The sequence below is a fragment of the Nannobrachium achirus genome, assembly GCF_963921795.1.
Source record: "Nannobrachium achirus genome assembly, chromosome: 23".
NCBI lineage: Eukaryota > Metazoa > Chordata > Actinopteri > Myctophiformes > Myctophidae > Nannobrachium > Nannobrachium achirus.
Window position 1 is genome coordinate 10,789,208 of NC_137830.1, and position 18,931 is coordinate 10,808,138.

General features: G+C 42.8%; 1 protein-coding gene and 1 long non-coding RNA gene across 2 annotated transcripts in view; both read right to left on the minus strand.

Moving 5' to 3' along the window:
• LOC308308753 (NACHT, LRR and PYD domains-containing protein 3-like) overlaps positions 1 to 18,931 on the minus strand; it is a gene marked incomplete at its 3' end in the record, with an annotated part of 216,176 nt that overhangs the window by 17,255 nt on the left and 179,990 nt on the right. The window lies entirely within an intron of this gene.
• The window catches only part of LOC308309074, a 3,749-nt gene continuing 952 nt past the window's right edge, over positions 16,135 to 18,931 (minus strand). The window contains exons 2-3 of the long non-coding RNA XR_013963306.1: positions 17,522 to 17,570; positions 16,135 to 16,224 (exon numbers count right to left, since the gene is read on the minus strand). This is a non-coding gene — a long non-coding RNA (uncharacterized lncRNA). The remainder of the gene's footprint in view (positions 16,225 to 17,521; positions 17,571 to 18,931) is intronic.

Below are 18,931 nucleotides of genomic sequence, written 5' to 3' on the forward strand. Positions count from 1 at the left end.
GGGTCCACCAAATCTTTATGGGATCTTCTTTTTTACATTTGAAACTTTGAATGTTTTTAGATATCCTGGGTTATGTATTGTACTTTGCAGGGATTGCAATGATTAAGGTATTGCAACTTACTTTGGGTGTGCAGAACAACGTGTCTATTTATTGCACTGCACTACCCACTGACAACACAACACGCACACCTCTTTGTATTGTCACCCCAAAACCCTCACCCTATCCAAAAGCCCATGGTCAATTATGCCCAAAGAGATTCACTACAATACAGTAATTTCAGACATGCAGGATCTATTCATCTTCATCATCATCATCATCTTCAATGTCCAACCTAATAGTGTTGACACAGTCTCCACCATAGCATAGAGTGAAAAGCAGGTTATTTGACTAGCTGCAACGTCCCTTGCAAACTGCTTTTCAGTCACATTATGAGCTCAAGTACTGCCTTTGGAGCAGGGAGGGCAAGACACCTGACTGGAACATACCCTCCACTCTCTGAATTCCATCTATTTTCTTCAATTGGTGGGCAATTTGACAGGTATGATTTATCCCTCATTGTAACATAGTTGGCACAGAGGATATGTGGTAACAGTGCAGCACAAGTTGGAGGTAGCATCTGAGTTCCCATCTGAGTAATTGCAGGGTAGTTGGACCTTTCCACCTTATCTGTCATTGGATGATGCAAAAACATTGATCTATGCTTTTGTCTTCTCCAGACTAGACTATTGCAATGCACTTTTTTCTGGCCTACCAAAGAAAACTACAGATCGACTTCAACTAGTCCAAAATGCAGCAGCCAGGGTGCTAACTAAAACTAAGATGAGAGAACACATCACTCCAGTTTTAGCCTTGTTACACTGGCTCCCAGTTGGTTTTAGGATTGATTTTAAAATTCTCTTACTTGTTTATAAATCTCTTAATGGTCTGGCACCGTCGTACCTCGTCGACTGCCTGTCTAGATATGAACCAAACCGCCCCCTCAGGTCTTCTACTGCAGGTCTGCTCGTTGTGCCCTCAATGACTTATAAGAAATATGGTGAAGCGGCTTTCTGTTTCTATGGGCCGACAGCCTGGAATAAACTTCCATCACACCTAAGACAGGCACCCTCTGTGGATAGCTGTAAAGCACAGCTTAAGACCTATTTTTACACTCTTGCTTTTGGGTGCCTGATATATTTTATGTCCACCCTGTCTGTAAAATGTTTTTATTATAGAGCTCTTATTGACAGACTTGTGTGCAGACACACGAGGGAGGGAGAGAAGGAAAAATGCGACCGCCTTCGTTGAGAGCAGGTTCATGGTCATCACCATCAGGCTTCAAGTTGGCATTGACCCATGTACTTTGGGAAATGTTCTTCCCCAGTCAGCAACAGGTAGATTGTGTAGGCCAAGGAACCCTTGACATTGTGACATCCTATAACTTGACCTCGCTCAAATATATCGATATTCTTTTTTTTGTACCTGTTGCAAATTTCAGAGAAGTAACAGCAGGAGGACATCAGTGTCTGGTGACCAAACACATATATCTCACAAAGCACCATAAGCAGTAGAGGCAAGGACTTGAGTAATCAGGGCCTATTCATGTGTGTGCACTTCCTCAAAATCATGTCCCTTGATGAATGTATTGTATTGTCTAACACAAAAAAATGTTATAAATAATACTGAGAATACTAATAAATGTATACTTAAAAACGTTAAAAGTTTCAAAAAAAGTTTCAAAAAATATCCCATCAAGATTTGGCGGGCCCCCTGTAGTAACTCTGAGGACCTCCCAGGGGTCCCGGACCCCCTGTGGAAGACCCCTGGTATTTGTTACTGCTCCTTTTTGTTTTCAAAGCCCAGCTACAACAACTTCTATGCTTCAATTATGATCTGATTTAACATTGTTCTGGAGCAGGAGCAGAGCAATTACTGAGATAGGCTCAGGGGTCTGTCTGGGGGGTCCCAGGTGAGGAAAGACACCAACCAAAAGTCAGAAAGGTTATTCTGGCTGCTTTAAAAGTGTAATAAACAAACTCAGGATGTTTTAAAACCTACAAAACAACTCTAATATTATGAAAATTGGACATTAACTGGCTGGCGTACTGTTCTGGGTGGTCCCAAAAGAGATAACCCGCAGAAATGGGGTGGGGGTCCGGAATATTTTACACCCATCATTTACTCATTTGATTCCTTGACCCAGAAAACATAGGATTGGCATGTTTAATTAAGTTTCTAGGTTGTCTAGAAGCCAAGATAGCACAAATTATGTATTTTATGTCGGCCATTTTGAACGTCCAAAATGGCAGCTTTGCAGGTTTCTGTGCAAATGCAAACAAAGATTTCTGGATTCCCCATGCTCTGAAGATTCCAAAAATGTATAGTTTTACTAATCCCCACAAATTTTGAACGAAAATACATAGTGAACCTGACTATAACAGAAGAACATATAAAATATGCTTTTGAAGTTAAATAACAATTTTACTTTTCAGGATTAAAAAAATAAAATAAAAAAAAGCAAAAATAGCAGATCTGCAAGCTCATAAAGCGCCGCACTGCAAAGCGTTTTGAGCTTGTAGATCAGCTAATTTTGTTAACTTTCCCTGTATATGCATTGTGGCCCTCTGGACTGAGTGTGGGAATATAGTGGCCCTCTCTATCATCAAAGTTGCCCAACCCTGATTTTTAGGGGGTCCAAAAGGCCAAATACATATCATTTAGGGGGTCCAAAAGGCCAAATACATATCATTTAGGCCCTAAATTAACGACATGTCTACCATTTGGTAGAGGCTTATATTTTAATAACTGGGGGGTGCATTGTAAAAAAAAACAATTGATTGTCGTTATTAATGCCTAAAGTGACTAGAAAATGCAAAGAAATATTTTTTTGACAGCTTCTTTCTTGGTGCGAACTTCAAAGGGTTAAAGTGCCAAATCACAACAAGTTTTCTCAATAGAGCAGAGAGCCCATATTGTCCCATCCTGACCAAGCAGTGTCAAAGCTCTTATAAGAGAGAGATGCTGTTCATTGACATACTGTGTGTGAGGAGGTCCAGGTTCATTACTGAAGTCAATATGTGCTCCTTTAGACCAGTCACTCTTCATGGACAGAAGGCTGGGTGTTGGAGACTCTGCTCTGGGGTGAACACTTCTGGAATGAGAAATAGAATCCTCAATTCAGTTTTTTGAAGCAATGTGAGAGCTCCACAAACCAACGTTACCGGATCTTACGCTGTAGCATTGTGGGTAGTGAAGTTTTTCCTCTGTGAGATCGTCAGTTAAACATGCTGCTTAAAACTACAGTGAACGTCTATTGCATACTGTATACTGTAAGAGGATTGACATACTGTGTGTGTGGAGGTCCAGTTTCATCACTGAAGTGAGGAGGAATTCCTTTAGACCAGTCACTCTTCATGGACAGAAGGCTGGGTGTTGGAGACTCTGCTCTGGGGTGAACACTTCTGGAATCAGAAAAAGAATCCTCAATTATCATGTGAATGACGAAGTCAGTTTATTGAAGCAATGTGCAGAAGGAGCGAATACACTTCCCGGCACCGGCGTCTGCCGCGGCGTCGCCGGACTTGCCGACAACAGCCGCGGCAATGATTCCTATGCTGCGGCAATTGATTCCTATGCCGTGGCACAGCCGGACAGACCGTCAATGTGCGGCAATGGAACTGCGTCTGCCGCTGTTCCCCCCCCCCACACCCACACACACACACACACACACACACACACACACACACACACACACACACACACACACACACACACACACACACACACACACACACACGCAGGCACGCACACGCACGAATGCACACCCACGCACACAAGCACCATGATCAGCATGCTCATATCAATAATGTATAAATAAATGAATAAAGTATTAAAACAGTCACGTCTGCTCCGGTGGTCGCCTCCGCCTCCGCCGGTGCCTCCGCCGGACCAGCCGCCGGAGGCCGCCGGTGCCTCCGCCGCCGCCGGTGCCTCCGCCGGAGCCTCCGCCGGTGCCTCCGCCGCTGCCGGTGACTCCTGACCCACCGCCGGTTCAGAACCGGAGCCGCCGCCGACAGTGTTGCGCTGACGGAGATGGATCTGTCTGTCTGTTTTGCGTGCTGCTGGCATCTACCCCCCCCCCCCCTCCCCCTCACGGCCCGGCCTGGCCGTTTAATTATCCATTTCTACCTTCTCATATCAGTCATATTCCATTTTACCCCCTCACCCCGAATATATATAACCTTCATTTTTCTTTGCAGCTAAATTAACTAAAGGTTCTCCTTAATCGAATTCATCATATGTTTATGTTTCAACACATGTTCTTCATTATTATTATTTAAGCATATGGTTTCTCTGCGCTTGTCATGCGTAAATCTTTGGATTCAGGGTTCAGGGCTGACCATGCAGCATTGTTCTACCTGGAATGCTTATCACCAGCTACTAGCGACGTTTACTTTAAGCTTCATGGTTTGATGGAGGGACAATTAAAACATGATTTATATACAGTACACTGAATGAATACAGACACTTCACAGATATACAGTACTTAAAATTAGAACAATCCTTTGAGAATTGACCGACCTATAAGGCTTTGAGCGCCCACCGAGGCAGCGCCGTATGTTGCTGGCTTAATTTATTAATTATTAGGATCAATAAATATAGTCTATATGTCCATAACGGCTATTTTTCGCTGTTTGTGACCAATCCCGATCCTCCGCGGGTCGTTCTGGCTGCAGGGGGTCTGTCATGTTATCAAATGATATCGCCGGCCCAAAACTAAAGTACATGGAATATATAGGCTACTGACAAGGCGCACATTCGCACAACGCTATAGGCTCTTATTAATCAGAGGACATAATAGAGAAAGGTGCGTGTGGGGACTGAACTGGACCCTCCTGTCTATATACTTTCCTGTGCGTCTTTGACCTACTGTACCAACCACAACAGCACCGCACCAGTGCTTATTACTGCCAATTTTGCTTATTTACGCACGCACGCACGCACGCACCATGATCAGCAGTGGACCAACGTGCTCATATAGTCGATAATGTACAAATTGGCGGCGGCCGCAGTGTTGCAGCTGCCGGAGATGGGTCTGTCTGTCTGTCTGTCTGTCTGTCTGTCTGTCTGTCTGTCTGTCTGTCTGTCTGTCTGTCTGTCTGTCTGTCTGTCTGTCTGTCTGTCTGTCTGTCTGTCTGTCTGTCTGTCTGTCTGTCTGTCTGTCTGTCTGTCTGTCTGTACAACCCTTTCCTTAGTAGCCTAGTAGTAGACCTATTTTACGCACACCTGTTTTGCGCGCTGCGCGCGTCTAACCCGCCCCACAAACACACTCTCTCTCTCTCTCTCTCTCACACACACACACACACACACACACACACACACACACACACACACACACACACACACACACACACACACACACACACACACACACACACACACACACACACACACACACACACACACACACACACACACACACACACACACACACACACACACACACACACGCGCTCTGGGATTACTTGATTATTTTTACACCAACACCACTTTCTATGGGTTATCTGTTCTTTTGTTACAACTTTTCCCCCCAATGCCCATATTTTCCCTTCGTTTTTATCCCCCCCAGCCTAGTCCCAAATATACAGTATAGGCCTATGCCTTATTGTATTCATTTTATTGTAGGCTATAATAGTTTACGGACGGACAGATCGCGAGGCGGGCAACAGAGTGTCTCCTTTATAAAATAAATTTAAAGTTTTCATCTGTCTCATATGTGCAGGCCTATTCGAAACCAAACAGCACTGCTTTTTTTTTTTGTCTCCAATTAATTATGTGCATTTGGATTCGGTTTTAACCCAGTCCCAGCACTCAAGCAATTTCAATAGTTCAACTAGAAGTTATGATTTGATAACCCACTCAATAAAATGCTATAACTTATGCTGAAATGTGGTATGTACTTCTCACTTCTACAATCTATCTATCTATCTATCTATCTATCTATCTATCTATCTATCTATCTATCTATCTATCTATCTCTTCTGCCTTGATCTATCGCAAAAAAATAAGAAAAACAAATGGAGAGTGCTGTCCATGGTGCTGAAACGCTTTGGTCAATGTAAAGGGTCCATTTGGGTTAAATGAACGTTGATTTTACGATATGGATTACAGGTCCCAGAGATAGAAATGCCATTAAATTGGGGTCCGTAGCTTCATGCATGTCAAACTGGGGGTCCTAGAAATGAAAACGTTTGCTATAGCAAATGGTGGTTCCTGGCATAAGCACTGTTCTACAGAATGGAAACATATGCAGTAACGACTCAACACTCAACAACAGAGGCTTAAGATCCAGACAAAAACGATCTGATCATTTAATTGACAGCGCCAGCATCACATTTTGTTAACTGCTGCTGCTTATTTATTTAGGAAATAGAAACAAATAAGAGAGAGAGAGAGAGAGAGAGAGAGAGAGAGAGAGAGAGAGAGAGAGAGAGAGAGAGAGAGTGAGTGTTTGTGGGGCAGGTTAGACGCGCGCAGCCCGCAAAACAGGTGTGCGTAAAATGGATAGATAGAAGTGGAGAGAGGCGAGGTTGAGGGAGGGACATTGATTATTATTGTGGGCTCGCCTATAAGGCGAGCACACTTTAGATATTGTCATTATTGTGGGCTCGCCTATAGGCGAGCACACTTTAGTTATTGTCATTATTTATTTCTATACTAAGCAGTGCAAGTATCAAAAAACTTCGGTTCCTTTCAACTCCTACATACTTAGTGAGAAAATGAAAATAAAAACATCAATGTGTTCAGTTTACAGTGGTGAAGTGTGCTATTACTTTTTACAGCAATCGGCCAAATGGTGGCGCTGTAGGAAGCCTTCGAAAGTGCGATCTTTGAACAGGTATAGCTCATGCTGTGTTTGAGGTACAGCCATGAAACCTGTATACACGTCAGAGATTGCGTTAGACCGGAAATTGCCGGATTTGACCGATTTATAATGACAAAGACCGGAAAATATTAACCTCATCGGACATAAGGACCGATTGAAAATGACACGGCAGTTCACCGCAAATCTCTCTCTCTCTCTCTCTCTCTTTCTCAATGTCTCTCTCTCTCTCTCTCTCTCTCTCTCCCTCATCACTCTCTATCACATGCACGTCTGGTTGCACAAACACACACGGGTTAAGTTACACTTTTTCCTGTTAATAATAACCTGTGTGAAATAAGCTGCATTGGGAGGTAAACGGGAGACACTTTATTGTGAAGGTAAGACAGGAAATGATAGTTGTTGCTGGGTAGGCCTAGTTGTCGGTTTGTTATGTTGTCGCTATGCTCTCTATGAGCTGCCTTGGTTTTGGAATATGAGCGCGCAGTTTAAGTTATAGTACATGAATGGACAGTCAAAAATAAGTTGTATTATCAGAACTGTTTAGCCTAAACATTAATTTGCGAACGGGGCGCTGGGGGAGAGAGAAGACAGCAGTCCATTTCAGCGTCATTTTGCAATGCGCACTGTGAACCCATGGGAATTATTGAAGGCACGCAGGGCAACTACAACCCATATAAAACAAACTTTATACACTCGATTGAAGTTCTTTATGAGGAGATGTTATGGAAACTGTACAAGATCACCACCAAAGCCTTTTCAACCTTCCCAAAGTTGCATAACAGAGATGCAGGATGATCGTGACCACTCGACCATACTAGTGAGTAGTCTATAATTGATTCCTTTCTGGCCAGATTAATCTATCAACCTATGAAACATTGCGCAGACCCCACTTTCAGACTATTTCTCATTATTCTGTACATTATTATGTGTTGGCCTGAAATATGATGCAGAACAGAAACAACTTGTTATGAAACCATGCAGTATCTGTGCAAACACACAGCCTGCGTGAGTAGTCCAATATAATCAATTTCCTTATGCAAGATGATCGATCATCATCAAAACATACAGCTTCGGAAGCTGTATGTTTTTTGTACAGCCTACTACTCCTTTACATTCAATTAGTTCAGTCCCAACTATACAGCAGGACTTAAACTGTTGTTATTGGCTATGATTTTGCACCTGCTTGTCATCCATGCATTCAAATTATTATGTCCGGTATTTTTATCAGATGTCCGATAAATTTTAATCATGCCGGTCACGATGACCGGCTGTTAAAAATCCTAGCGCAACCTCTGATACACGTATGCGTCTCCTCATGCCGAACAACTTTTACCCTCTAACTTTTGACCTCTGACCTTTAGGTCTCCCACAATTCGGAATAATATGAAAAACAGTAAAAATCTATCTCCTCCTGGGATTTTTGCGATACGCGCATGAAACTTTTTTCACATGAACTTTGGACCAATACGGTCAAACTGTCTTCACGGATTTCTTTTAAAGTGAAATATAATTTTTTAATAATTCAATATATATTGCGGTTTTATGCAAATTATTCTTCGCCCTCTAAATCATACATGCAAAGTTACACGTTCATGGCATTTGGCAAAGATGTGGAGGGTTAGTCAAAGTATCACTGAAACCAATTTTATTCCAATCGGCCAAAGGGGGGCGCTATACGAAGCGTCTGAAAATTCAAACTTCAAACGGGCATAAGTCATGACTCGTTTCGTTTGAAGACATGCAACTTGTTACACGCGTGCTTTGACTCAAGCGGAAGACATCTGTGTCGTTGTTAAGTAAGCTCCGCCCTTCGATTTTCCGCCACTTTGAGCAGTTTGTAAAACGCGTAAACCCGCTTTTATTCTGGAATTTTCGCGTCACGTGCACAAAACTTTTTTTACGTGAACTTTGGACCGATATCTAAAGATCTGTCAGATCGGATTTCTTTAACATTGAAACATGCTTTTTTAAATAATTCAAACAATATTGCATTTTTATGCAAATTATTCTTCTGCCTCTAAAACATACAAGCAAAGTCACATTTTCATGACAAAATAGTGTAGAGGGTTAGTTCAAATATCACTGAAACCAATCTTACCCCAAATGGCCAAAGGGGGGCGCTATATAATTTTGAGCAGTTTGTAAAACGCTTAAACCCGTTTTTATTCTAGGATTTTTTTTGCAATTTGCATGAAACATTCTACACGCAATCTAAGGACCTTTATCTAACATGCCTATGAAGTGCACACAAAAAAATTATAAAATAATAATAATAAATATAGCTGCAAGCAGCGATACAGTGTCCAAAGCCAAAAACACCTCAAATCATGAACACAGCCTGGGATGTGCGTGAAATCTTGCAAGCACATTCCCAATAGGTCAAGGAACAGATACCAACCTTCTCACATTGGCCTGTTATAGCGCCACCAGCGGGTCAACTTTTGCACAACACATTTTTGGAACAAAATGGACCAATCTTTGACGTCAGTAACGTCAAAGAGAGCACTGCCTGCGATCTTGACATTTTGTGCTTTTATAGCCATTGTTTTCTGGCTTGAAGCGAGCCCACAATTGTTTCGAAGGAACAATATTTTTCTAGTTTATCTATCAGTCAACAGTAGACGGGAACTTTGTCCGCTTTCAACTCCTACATACTTAGTGAGAAAATGAAAATAAAAACATCAATGTGTTCAGCTTACTGTGGCGACGTGTGCTATTACTTTTTACAGCAATCGGCCAAATGGTGGCGCTGCAGGAAGCCTTCGAAAGTGCGAACTTTGAACAGGTATAGCTCATGCTGTGTTATACATACAGCCATGAAACCTGTATACACTTATGCGTCTCCTCATGCCGAACAACTTTTACCCTCTAACTTTTGACCTCTGACCTTTAGGTCTCCCACAATTCGGAATAATATGAAAAACAGTAAAAATCTATCTCCTCCTGGGTTTTTTTCGTTACGCGCACGAAACTTTTTTCACATGAACTTTGGACCAATACGGTCAAACTAGTCTCGGCGGATTTCTTTTAACTCATACAGTGCCAGGCGACTTTTAGGGCGACTTTCTCACTATGGGCTTCCCTGCCAAGCGACTTTGGGCGACTTTTACTTAGAAAAAAAAAAAAAAAAAAAATTTTTTCAAAAAAATTTTTTTTTTCAAAAGATTTTTTGGACCCCAATAAATATAGTAGGCATGATAGAAATCGCGAAATTGCATGTTTAACCCCCATACAACCCCCATACAACTCAGGTAGCAGACCTCCAAGCTCACAACAGTGTAAAACATAATGGCTATTATCTCAAGAATGCCTGAACGGATTTCCAATCTTTTTTTTTTGTTTGAAAGCTGTGAACAGCCTGCACAAACATGGTGCATGATCTGTGCATGGGTGTGCATGATCTGTGCACTACAAATTACATGGAAGTCTATGGAGAGGGCTGGCACTCTTGCCACTCGAGGGCATTTTTAATTGGCAGTAAGTGAGTTAAAGTGAAATATATATTTTTTATAATTCAATCAATATTGCGGTTTTATGCAAATTATTCTTCGGCCTCTTAATCATACATGCAAAGTTACACGTTCATGGCATTTGGCAAAGATGTGGAGGGTTAGTCAAAGTATCACTGAAACCAATTTTATTCCAATCGGCCAAAGGGGGGCGCTATACGAAGCGTTTGAAAATTCAAACTTCAAACGGGCATAAGTCATGACTCGTTTCGTTTGAAGACATGCAACTTGTTACACGCGTGCTTTGACTCGAGCGGAAGACATCTGTGTCGTTGTTAAGTAAGCTCCGCCCTTCGGTTTTCCGCCATTTTGAGCAGTTTGTAAAACGCGTAAACCCGCTTTTATTCTGGAATTTTCGCTCCACATGCACAAAACTTTTTTTACGTGAACTTTGGACCGATATCTAAAGATCTGTCAGATCGGATTTCTTTAAAATTGAAACATGCCTTTTTAAATAAATTCAATGAATATTGCAGTTTTATGCAAATTATTCTTCTGCCTCTAAATCATACATGCAAAGTAACATGTTCATGGCATTTGGCAAAGATGTAGAGTGTTAGTCCAAATATCACTAAAACCAATCTTACCCCAATTGGCCAAAGGGGGGCGCTATATCATTTTGAGCAGTTTGTGAAACCCGCTTAAACCCGTTTTTTTAGCAATTTGCATGAAACATTCTACACACAATCTAAGGACCTTTATCTAATATGCCTATGAAGTGCACACACACACACAAAATAAATAATAATAATAAATATAGCTGCAAGCAGCGATAAAGTGGCCAAAGCCAAAAACACCTCAAATCATGAACACAGCCTGCAATGTGCGTGAAATCTTGCAAGCACATTCCCAATAGGTCAAGGAACAGATACCACCCTTCTTACATTGGCCTGTTATAGCGCCACCAGCGGGTCAACTTTTGCACAACACATTTTTGGAACAAAATGGACCAATCTTTGACATCAGTAACGTCAAAGAGAGCACTGCCTGCGATCTTGACATTTTGTACTTTTATAGCCATTGTTTTCTGGCTTGAAGCGAGCCCACAATTGTTTCGAAGGAACAATATTTTTCTAGTTATTATTAGGTCTACTACTAGGCTACTAAGGAAAGGGTTGTACAGACAGACAGACAGACAGACAGACAGACAGACAGACAGACAGACAGACAGACAGACAGACAGACCCATCTCCGGCAGCTGCAACACTGCGGCCGCCGCCAATTTGTACATTATCGACTATATGAGCACGCTGGTCCACTGCTGATCATGGTGCGTGCGTGCGTGCGTAAATAAGCAAAATTGGCAGTAATAAGCACTGGTGCGGTGCTGTTGTGGTTGGTACAGTAGGTCAAAGACGCACAGGAAAGTATATAGACAGGAGGGTCCAGTTCAGTCCCCACACGCACCTTTCTCTATTATGTCCTCTGATTAATAAGAGCCTATAGCGTTGTGCGAATGTGCGCCTTGTCAGTAGCCTATATATTCCATGTACTTTAGTTTTGGGCCGGCGATATCATTTGATAACATGACAGACCCCCTGCAGCCAGAACGACCCGCGGAGGATCGGGATTGGTCACAAACAGCGAAAAATAGCCGTTATGGACATATAGACTATATTTATTGATCCTAATAATTAATAAATTAAGCCAGCAACATACGGCGCTGCCTCGGTGGGCGCTCAAAGCCTTATAGGTCGGTCAATTCTCAAAGGATTGTTCTAATTTTAAGTACTGTATATCTGTGAAGTGTCTGTATTCATTCAGTGTACTGTATATAAATCATGTTTTAATTGTCCCTCCATCAAACCATGAAGCTTAAAGTAAACGTCGCTAGTAGCTGGTGATAAGCATTCCAGGTAGAACAATGCTGCATGGTCAGCCCTGAACCCTGAATCCAAAGATTTACGCATGACAAGCGCAGAGAAACCATATGCTTAAATAATAATAATGAAGAACATGTGTTGAAACATAAACATATGATGAATTCGATTAAGGAGAACCTTTAGTTAATTTAGCTGCAAAGAAAAATGAAGGTTATATATATTCGGGGTGAGGGGGTAAAATGGAATATGACTGATATGAGAAGGTAGAAATGGATAATTAAACGGCCAGGCCGGGCCGTGAGGGGGAGGGGGGGGGGGGGGTAGATGCCAGCAGCACGCAAAACAGACAGACAGATCCATCTCCGTCAGCGCAACACTGTCGGCGGCGGCTCCGGTTCTGAACCGGCGGTGGGTCAGGAGTCACCGGCAGCGGCGGAGGCTCCGGCGGAGGCACCGGCTCCGGCGGAGGCACCGGCGGCGGCGGAGGCTCCGGCGGAGGCACCGGCTCCGGCGGAGGCACCGGCGGCGGCACCGGCGGCGGCGGAGGCACCGGCGGAGGCGGCGGAGGCACCGGCGGCCTCCGGCGGCTGGTCCGGCGGCCGGCGGAGGCGGAGGCACCGGTGGCCTCCGGCGGCTGGTCCGGCGGCGGCGGAGGCGACCACCGGAGCAGACGTGACTGTTTTAATACTTTATTCATTTATTTATACATTATTGATATGAGCATGCTGATCATGGTGCTTGTGTGCGTGGGTGTGCATTCGTGCGTGTGCGTGCCTGCGTGTGTGTGTGTGTGTGTGTGTGTGTGTGTGTGTGTGTGTGTGTGTGTGTGTGTGTGTGTGTGTGTGTGTGTGTGTGTGTGTGTGTGTGTGGGGGGGGGGGGGGGGGGGTTCGGCAACAGCGGCAGATGCAGTTCCATTGCTGCACATTGACGGTCTGTCCGGCTGTGCCACGGATTAGGTATAATTGTCGCGGCATAGGAATCATTGCCGCGGCTATTGTCGGCAGGTCCGGCCACGTCGGGGCACGTGCCGCTGCCGGAAAATGCATTCGCTGTCCCTCGCAATGTGAGCTCCACCAACCAACGTTACCAGATTACGCTGTAGCATTGTGGGTAGTGAAGTTTTTTTCAGTTAAACATGCTTCTTAAAACTACAGGAAAAGTCTATTGCATTGTCACTGTCTGGCCAAAACCTCTTAACTCCATTTTTGAGTTTTTAGATTTCTTTGGCAATAGCACATATGTATATACTGTATGTGCTATTGAACACCCTTTATGTCTGTGTGTTGGTTAAAATAATATTCAACAATGAAAACTAGTAAAAAGTCCTTCGGTCAAAACCTCCTAACTCCACTTGAGCTCATTTTCCCAAAAATGAACATTTTGGAGTTAGGAGGTTTCGGCCCGACAGCAGAGATATACTGTAAGAGGATTCACATACTGTGTGTGTGGAGGTCGATGCGTTTTGAGCTTGTAAATTAGCACATTTTTCTATTTTTCAATTGGAATCCTGATTTTCTTTTTTTTTCGCTATTTTTAATTAGAATCCTGAAAACTTGCAAATGCATTCATATGTTCTTATGCTAACTTTATGAACTTAAATATAAATACATTGGGCATAAATAATACAAAAAAATTGTAATACTCGTCAATAAGCTACAAATATACATCTTTACGTCTGTGTGTTGGTTAAAATAATATTGAACCATGTGGCCCCCGGGTCGCTAGTTGCCCATGTGGGGTCCAAAAGGCCAAATACATATAATTTAGGGGTCCAAAAGGCCAAATACATGTCATTTAGGGGGTCCTCGCCAAACACATATCATTTAATTTCATTTAAGTGCCAAATCACAACAATTTTTTTCAATAGAGCAGAGAGCTCATATTGTCCCATCCTAACCAAGCAGTGTCAAAGCTCTTATAAGAGAGAGATGCTGTTCATTGACATACTGTGTGTGTGGAGGTCCAGGTTCATTACTGAAGTCAATATATGCTCCTTTAGAGCAGTCACTCTTCATGGACAGAAGGCTGGGTGTTGGAGACTCTGCTCTGGGGTGAACACTTCTGGAATGAGAAAAAGAATCCTCAATTATCATATGAACGAAGAAGTCAGTTTATTGAAGCAATGTGAGCTCCACAAACCAACGTTACCGGATCTTACGCTGTAGCATTGTGGGTAGTGAGTTTTTTTCAGTTAAACATGCCTCTTAAAAGTACAGGGAAAGTCTATTGCATATACAGTAAGAGTATTGACATACTGTGTGTGTGGAGGTCCAGGTTCATTAGTGAAGGTAATAGGAAGTCCTTTAGAGCGGTCACTCTTCATAGACACACAGCTGGGTGTTGGAGACTCTGCTCTGTGGTCAACACTTCTGGAATCAGAATAATTATAAATATAATGTGAATGAAAACAATCTGTTGTTTTAAACACTTAAAACTATATATCATCGGCCTACGACATATTTCAGGTCAAATGATCATTTAGGGGGTCCTTGCCAAATACATATCATTTAGGGGGTCCAAAAGGTACGATGGAGGTTTTGATAGTAACTGCGACCTGACGGTCTCAATCAAAGGCTCAGAGCACCTGCTGCACTGCATGAACGTTATGCTGTATCCAACATGACATCCATGTAAACAAACACAGGCTCTATTTTGATTGTCTTAAGTACCAGCTCTTATGCCTTAACTTAAAGGCCTGTCCATACTCTCCCACCACTGAACTATTAGTTGGAGAGTTCCAACTTTCCGATGTGCAGCTTTCTGAACGTTAATTCGGGGTAATGCTTTTCAAAAGATGCGACCGACGTCATGTTGTAGTTGAAACAGACCTATAAATTCCTACTCCTGAGGTAATGGTTTCTAGGATTAAGACCCCCCGCAGTGGTGTCCGGTAAGAACTTAACCGAGGTCGACACGTTTTGAGCTTGTAAATCAGCTATTTTTTCTATTTTTGAATTGGAATCCTGAAAACATGCAAATGCATTTATATGTTCTTATGCTAACTTTATGAACTTAAATATAAATACATTGGGCATAAAGAATACAATAAAATTGTAATACTGGTCAATGAGCTACAAATATACATCTTTACAATTTAGGGGGTCCAAAAGGCCAAATAAATACATATAATTTAGGGGGTCCAAAAGGCCAAATGCATGTCATTTAGGGGGTCCTCGCCAAACACATATCATTTAATTTCATTAAAGTGCCAAATCACAACAAGTTTTCTCAATAGAGCAGAGAACCCATATTGTCCCATCCTGACCAAGCAGTGGCAAAGCTCAAAGTTCATTGACATACTGTGTGTGTGGAGGTCCAGGTTAATTACTGAAGTCAATATATGCTCCTTTAGAGCAGTCACTCTTCATGGACAGAAGGCTGGGTGTTGGAGACTCTGCTCTGGGGTGAACACTTCTGGAATCAGAAAAAGAATCCTCAATTATCATGTGAACGAAGAAGTCAGTTTATTGAAGCAATGTGAGCTCCACAAACCAACGTTACCGGATCTTACGCTGTAGCATTGTGGGTAGTGAAGTTTTTCCTCTGTGAGATCGTCAGTTAAACATGCTGCTTAAAACTACAGTGAATGTCTATCTCATACTGTATACTGTAAGAGGACTGACATACTTTGTGTGTGGAGGTCCAGTTTCATCACTGAAGTGAGGAGGAATTCCTTTAGACCAGTCACTCTTCATAGACACACAGCTGGGTGTTGGAGACTCTGCTCTGGGGCGAACACTTCTGGAATGAGAAAAAGAATCCTCAATTATCATGTGAATGAAGAAGTCAGTTTATTGAAGCAATATGAGCTCCACCAACCAACGTTACCGGATCTTACGATGTAGCATTGTGGGTAGTGAGGTTTTTTCAGTTAAACATGCTTCTTAAAGCTACAAGGAAAGTCTATTGCATATACAGTAAGAGGATTGACATACTGTGTGTGTGGAGGTCCAGGTTCATTAGAGCGGTCACTCTTCATAGACACACAGCTGGGTGTTGGAGACTCTGCTCTGTGGTCAACACTTCTGGAATCAGAATAATTATAAATATTATGTGAATGAAAACAATCTGTTGTTTTAAACACTTCAAACTATATATCATCGGCCTTCGATGTATTTCAGGTCAAATGATAATTTAGGGGGTCCTTGCCAAATACATATCATTTAGGGGTCCTTGCCAAATACATATCATTTAGGGGGTCCAAAAGGCACGGTGGAGGTTTTGATAGTAACTGCGACCTGCCGGTCTCAATCAAAGGCTCAGAGCACCTGCTGCACTGCATGAACGTTATGCTGTATCCAACATGACATCCATGTAAACAAACACAGGCTCTATTTTGATTGTCTTAAGTACCAGCTCTTATGCCTTAACTTAAAGGTCTCCCACCACTGAACTATTCGTTGGAGAGTTCCAACTTTCCGACGTGCAGCTTTCTGAACGTTAATTCGGGGTAATGCTTTTCAGAAGATGCGACCGACGTCATGTTGTAATTGAAACAGACCTATAAATTCCTACTCCTGAGGTAATGGTTTCTAGGATTAAGACCCCCCGCCCGCAGTGGTGTCCTGTAAGAACTTAACCGATATGTCAAAAACTCTCATGTTTATAAGATATCTGGGTTGTAAGGCCAGATATCCCGACTCGTACGGAAAGGCTATGGGCCATCTCCAAGAGAGCTGGCTAGTGAGCTGATGAGTTGTGTGAAAGTCAAGCTCCTGCACGCATCTGATCTGTCGGTAGATAATGCCGGTCTTATATAATGCTGATTTGTGTACTGCGTGATGTCATACTGATGTCAGCAGTGTGATGTCATACTGATGTCGGCAGCTATGTCTCTATATATAGAGTTATAGCTTAGCCGGGTCCAAATATGGGGCTTGTGAGGTCAGACTTAGTGAGATGCATCGGTTATCTCCATATATGGAGATTCAACATTCAACGGGTAACTATGGCTACCTAACGACTAGCCATGTGACGTGAAGGTGAGTGAGGGTCTTTGTAACAGACCTTTCTGGCGAAAGGTTCGTGGTTGGAGACAGTATGGACAGGCCTTTAAGTTAAGGCATAAGAGCTGGTATTTAAGACAATCAAAATATAATCGTGTACAACTAAACGTTGCTCTCAAGAATGTTTAAAAAAAACATTTGATACAAGAAATAGTCGTCAGTAACATAAAAATCCTGACAGGCTGATGTCACCTTCGCTTCGCGTCAGTGGCATCAGCCTGTCGGGATTTATTTCTCGATAATGACCACTGAGCCAGACGTTATCCCTCCTTACACATTAAATTGTATATTGTTAAGGTCAGGATGATTTACATACTTTGTGTGTGGAGGTCCAGCTTCTGTCTCCATGTTGATCTTTATTCAACCTGTCAAATAAACAGATCACAAAACATTATGTTGCATGACATAATATCACACATGCACACATGCACACATACACGTACACATGCACCCACGTGCACACACTCGCTCACACCTCACCGCAGGCAGAGAGAGAGAGGGGGGGAGGGTGCAACATATTGTATTCACAGACAGTACAGGGGCTGAGTCTGACTACCAAAATCCCTCTGTAGTTCTGTGTTGTGACAAAATGGAGTCTGAACAAACTGTGCTTCTGTTCTGCGCCACTCCGACACGCACACTCCCCTCAGGTGCAGAGAGAGAGAGAGAGAGAGAGAGAGAGAGAGAGAGAGGGGCGTGTCTGTAACTAACCTCACCTGAACCTGAAGAGAGAGATTGTTTTTTTCCCACTTTGGTTCCTGACAAACAAGTTCTAACATGAGAGAATAAAGACAGATACATATCTATCTCTCTGTGCACGCACACACACACACACACACACACACACACACACACACACACACACACACACACACACACACACACACACACACACACACACACACACACACACACACACACACACACACACACACACACACACACACACACACACAGACTTGATTAAACTTTATTTTGCTTGATTAAAAGCTCTGGTCCATTATCTAATGCCTTAGAAATGCATTGGCACGATGCCAAACCTATTTTACAACCCCTGACACACACACACGCACACACACACACACACACAATAATAATAATAACTAGTAAGACGCCTCAGGGCGACAAGCGACCTTAGGGAGAGGTGGCGCCATGTCTTGGCCATCTGGCCAGTGATGTATCTCGGACCAGTTACCCATATATGGAGACCCCTGGTACCCATATAAGGAGATCCATGGTCTGAATATGGAGATATGCTGTGACAGCCCAAACATGCTTACTCAGTTATTCGTTATGTGAAAGTCCTATGACGTTCTATGACATCTGACATCATACATACAATCCCTTTTATGCCCATACGTGGAGATCCATGTCTGTAGAACCAGCCGCACAGATATGGGCTGTCTTGGCCATATGGATTCTGTTATTGTGGTATGTAGCCAATGTGGCACATATGGGTCCTGTTAGATATGGGCTTAATATTTATGACATCAGGAACTCCATATATGGACATAAAGGGATTCTGACATTCCCCTGACATTGATATCACAGTGATATCAGAGCATGATGTCAGAGCGGCAAACCCATAGACCGTAAAAAAGTGTACACGTCCACACCTAATTCTACAGTAAATTCCCACGTAAACAGGTGGATAATAATAATGAAAATAAATCACACCCAGTGTGAAGAGCGGTGTTAATGAAATTCGCATCCCGCCAAACATACT